Here is a 5,419-nt window from a genome sequence, read left to right as displayed (position 1 = left end):
GTTCTCGCGATTATATGATGCTAATAGTTGAGACAGCTAAAGAGGTCCTAGAACAATTAACAGCAGAAATTCTAGACTTGGAGAACATAATTAAAGCATCATGTATAGTAGAAGAGGCTAAGAAAAAACTGGAAGACATTGATAAAGATCTGCATTCCTATACAGAGTATCTAACCAAGCGTAAATTAGAAAAATTTAAGAAAGATGTACGCTTCTTTAGCAAAGAAACAGCTTATCCTTACTTGTCAGACAGTTACTACAATCAAGTTGACAACACGCTTTATGAACCATATAGACCATCAGGACCTGGTAGAAAGGTGATCACTTTCTCAGATACATCAGACTCAGATAGTGAGGGTCAGTCAGGTGGTTTTGAAACTAGGGGCAATGGATATCAATACAGAAGACAACGAGGCACACAACCTTTTTTAGGGAGAAGATACAACAGACGCAACAATTGGCGACCTCAATATCAGCCACGATTCCAAACCAATACGCAATACCAACCGCGCTTCCAGGGCAATCCAGTGATGGATTTCAACCAATACCTAGTCACGCGCAATGCGCAATATTGGAGGGAATAGAGACACTACCTATCTTCAATCTTAGTATCTCCTCATTAACAGTGCCTACTATGTCGTTACTATCTAAAGGATTAACTTTTGCCCCCCACTCAGGCTTAAATAAGTTCGAGTTGTTCAGAGACTTAAAAGCCTTTTTCAGAAAGATCAGACTACAGGTTTTTTTTCACTAATAAAGACACACAATTGGAAATTATTAATGCATCTGGTCTGGCACCACCATCCCAGTTCACTCCCACTATCGAACCACTGCCACCTGAAGTAGTGGTGTTCGAACAAGTTGTCTATAATAAGATCATTAATATTACCAAGCATGTACAAAAGACCCCCTTTAACCTTAGTCAAGATGAATACACAGCTTTGCAAGATCTGAAACATACCCAGCATAGAACCATTAAAGCGTGTGATAAGGGAGGAGGCATTGTTGTCTACGATACATCCACCTATATCTCCAAAATGGAACATATGCTTGGAGATACCCGTTTTTACTGTCCCATTACCAGAGACCCCACATCCAATATCTTAAAAAAAATACAGAGATTAACTAACAGAGCTCTGAGAGATGGAGATATCTGCGAAAAGGAATGGTTATTCCTTAATCAGGAGAAACCCAAAATGGCCAGTATTTATGGCATGCCCAAAGTACACAGAAATGCCTTAGATCCCCCTCTCAGACCCATAGTTACCACCATTGGGTCAGTCACTGAACCATTGGCTAAGTATATAGATGCCCTACTATGTACTCATGTTTCAAGAACACCAGCATTTGTCCAAGATACTCGACATATTATCAATTTAGTCGAGAACACACCCTTCTGTCCTGATGCGAATTTTCTAGTAACCAAGGACATCGAAGCCCTTTATAGTAACATCCCTATTGAGGGTGCTTTATCAGCGGTTCATTGTTTCATTAATGCTTATAACATCAAATGTCCCACTCTCTTTGTTCCCGAATGCCTTAAAGTGGTTCTAGAAGACAATGTGTTTGAATTTAATAATCAGCTATTCAAACAACAACAAGGTGTCAGCATGGGGGCATCTTGTGCTCCCACGGTGGCTAATATCTATATGTCCCTTTTCGAGAAAAAATTTGTATTTAATGAAATGGCACCTTTCTATGAATCAGTGACCAAATGGTCGCGATTCATAGATGATGTCTTTTTCATTTGGACAGATACACAAGAAAAACTGTGGGAATTTATCAAGTGGATTAACCTCTGCGATGATAATATACATTTTACACACAGTATAAGTACTGAAAAGGTGGAATATCTAGATATTCTGATTAAACATGATAAGGGTAATCTTGTAGTGGACTTGTACATCAAACCTACAGCAAGAAATACACTTTTACATTATGACAGCTTCCACCCGGCTATTCAAAAGAACAGCATACCTTTTGGTGAGTTCTTACGCCTGCGGCGTAATTGTACAAATTTAAAAGACTATGATGACAGATCATTAAGCATGAAAAACAAGTTTTTGGCCAGAGGCTATCCTAAAAAAATTGTACGAGACTCGTACAAAAGAGCTCGTTTTTTTGATAGGCAACATTTACTATCTAACATCAAGTCCAATAAGGATCCCTCGCTGGTCTTCATTACGAGACATTCCATGCTTAATGATAGAATACATCAGGCAGTTTATCAAAGTTGGCAAATTTTAAATATTGACATGGCCATCCCTAAGCCTCTCTTTGCGTTCAGACGCAATAAAAGTGTAAAAGATCATGTGGTTAATTCAAGAATTAAACACACCAGTACTTTTTTACAAACAAATATTGAAGGCACTAAAGCAGTGGTAGGTAACTTCAAATGTTCCACCTGCAAATCTTGCGACACAGCCATCGAATCGCCCACATTCAATTTCAATGGACAATTAATATCACCTAAGAGTTTAAATAACTGTAAAACGACAGATGTGGTGTATTTGCTTATCTGTCCTTGTCGCCTAGGATATGTAGGTGAAACAGGGAGAAGCTTTAACACCAGACTTATAGAACATCGTTCAGCCATACGTACCAGGAAACTTCAAGCACCCATGGTGCAACATTATGTGGAACATAATCATGCGCCTGAAGCTATACAATGGTATATTCTGGAGAAAATGTATCCAAAACAGGGTTCCACCACAGAGAAAACCAGAAAGTTAAGAGAAGTTTTCTGGATTTTTACTCTGGGCACAGCAACAATAGGGCTTCATCAAGAAATTCCGTGGGATCAAGCTATTAAAAACAGTGTTTAGAACTCCTGTTGCATTTTTCTTTCTTGTATTAATGTTTATTATTTTTTCTATTTTCACTTCAACATATCCTGAGTTAATTTGTTGTTGTGTATGGATTTTTCTGGATAATTCTTAACTTTGGAAACACATGTGATTCTGATTTTTTTTTTAATCACACTTGAAGCAGAGTTTCCAACTTCTGCTTAATCTATACTCTTTCCCCTGTTAATTGCTTTATGCAAACATAGTAAACATTTCGTTCCGTGGGGTTAATCCCCATACTAACATGGCGCTCTGTTCAGAAGTTTACCTTCGTATTTTATTAGTCTGTTTTTGATTACTATGATGGCTATTCCCATCTCGATGTTTGTGCTCTTTACGTTCTTTACGTTGAGCACATAAAAGGAATACTTCATTTTACATCATAAGCTTCGCGCCCTTATTCGTGCAAGAACTCTGTCAGACAGTAAGTTTTGTTTGTCTTCCTTGGCATCTGTTTACTTAATTAGTTGCCGCCGGCCATTACTGGATGTATTTTTCAAATGTTGTGCCTGCGTTCGTTTAACTTTCACGCATGGTAACTTTCACCATAGTTAACCTGCATTTAGCATGGTTTGTTTTGGGACTTTGTCTCACTTTTTGAGCCCGATCAGTGCAATATATGCATTTATCTGCTACCAGTTCAACTGTTAGTTATCAGTGTCCCTTCACATTTAGTGGCATGTACCCGACCTCTCTGGGTCGCGTGTATTTTTTCACCACTATCAATCCGCGCATAGACCAGAGGCGAGCTTTCCAGCCATTAAATTCGTCACAATTGGTGACTTTGGTACGTCTGTCTGGCCTAAAGGAACATTAAAGAGTCCAGGTTTTATCTGTTATGCTCCGTGGCTTAGTACATACACGGTTCATTATCATATATTCACTCTATATTTTTTTTCTTGGTTGTCTTTTAGCGGAATTCACACATCAAACAGAGGCTGCACACTGGAGAAGAATGGCACACATTAAATGTACCGATACAAGATTCAGGCAGTAGGCTCTGGCATCATGTTTATCAGCAGGTCAGTTTCTCTCTTTCGTTTAGATAGGGAGAGCTTTTCTCCCATGGGTTTTTACCATCAAGATTTTTCATCTGGATTATATTTCTTTTGTATGCATTTTTTCAGGTCAGCCATTTCCTACGATTATTGACCGACTTGGTTCCTTTGTTTAGCAGTATTCATAAATCTAATCCATTTATAAAGGAACTTAAGGTAACTTTCTTTATATTCTTTACATCACACGCAGTGAGGTTTTTTAGTCAGCATAAGTATTCTGATAAGTAGTGGGCCTTTACGGCACATCAGGTAGTATGATACCCTTATTGCGGGCTTTTTTCTTTTGTATCAGGTACCAGGCTTGTGTATCTCTAAACCCCATTTAATACAGTTTTGGGGTCAGCTTGTGAAAAGAGACAGACGCTTGGCCTATTACAGGTATATATTATCATATGGTACAGGATTTGGCCATATTTTCATGTCATCTTTTGTTTTCATCATTTCTTGCTTTTAATTTTCATGATTTTTGTTTCAGCTCTCTTTTCTGATCAGATCCGAGCCCATACTGGAGATTGTCCATTTATCTAGAACTATGATTATCTAGTGTTCCTTTTTGACTAAATTATTATTCAGGTATATTTACTATATTTTATTTTTATTCACCGTATTTTCAACTCAGTGGTTCATCATCACTTACATCGTGGCATAGGCGTACCCGCCGTCGCCACTACATCTACCACAGTTCCTTGGGGCAACTTGCTGGTGTGACGAGCAGAGTGCGACCAACATTTGAATCACTTTATTTTAGTGCTCTATTTATTTCTTGTGCACTTGGGTGAGGTTTTATTCTTTACTTTTTCTTGTCAATTCTTGACCATCACTTATTCTAGAATTGTGTTTTTCTTACTTGTCAAACCTTGTTGGTAAGCCAGTTAGGAATCTTGAACTTTTTGTATCATGCTAAACATGTACTTGTGTGCTATAAGCTCATTTTAGTTGAGTTTTTTAACAGTGATTAACTCTAGATAATTAATTATCTGTTTGTAAATAAACTGATTTGTTTTTGTTTAGTTAAAACTACCACGAACGGACACCTGATGAAGGCTTAGCCGAAACGCGTTGTGTGAAGAAAGTCATCATCATTAGGGTTCTGTCTTGTTCCATGCATATATATAGGTCATGTTATATGTCAGATTATGTACATTAATTTGTGTATCATTTAAATAACACAGTTATTTTAGAAATCATTATTGTCTATGTATATATTTTTTTTATTAATCAAATAAGAGTTACTAGGAATATTTATTTATTCATATAAACTACTACAATATAAAAATTTAATTAAAAAATTTTTTGTTTATAAGAATTGTCAGCTTTTTTCTTACCTCTATATATATATATTGCCATTTGTACAGCACTGGGATATTATCTAGAGTTAATATATCATTTTTTGCACACTCTTTCTTATTATCCTTGCTCTTCCTTCTTACCCTTCCAAGGATGTTGTAGTGATGTGGAAAATGATAGTCAGGTCCACGTAGGTTCTTGAAGAATAAGTATTTATTTAGTAGATGG

The 5,419-nt window shown here is 37.1% G+C and overlaps 1 long non-coding RNA gene across 1 annotated transcript; it reads left to right on the top strand.

The window, feature by feature from the left end:
* Nucleotides 1-3,192: 3,192 nt before the first annotated feature.
* LOC146860774 (uncharacterized) lies at nt 3,193-5,201 on the top strand. Its single transcript, XR_014979203.1, has 6 exons — nt 3,193-3,270; nt 3,761-3,868; nt 3,974-4,060; nt 4,197-4,282; nt 4,380-4,477; nt 4,916-5,201. It is a non-coding gene; the product is annotated as an uncharacterized LOC146860774 (long non-coding RNA).
* The last annotated feature ends 218 nt before the right edge of the window (nt 5,202-5,419 follow it).

This window comes from Triturus cristatus, chromosome 3_1, assembly GCF_964204655.1.
Source record: "Triturus cristatus chromosome 3_1, aTriCri1.1, whole genome shotgun sequence".
NCBI classification, from domain to species: Eukaryota; Metazoa; Chordata; class Amphibia; order Caudata; family Salamandridae; genus Triturus; species Triturus cristatus.
The sequence above is the reverse complement of the archived record's forward strand: the minus strand, read 5'-3'. Positions and strand labels throughout refer to the sequence as shown.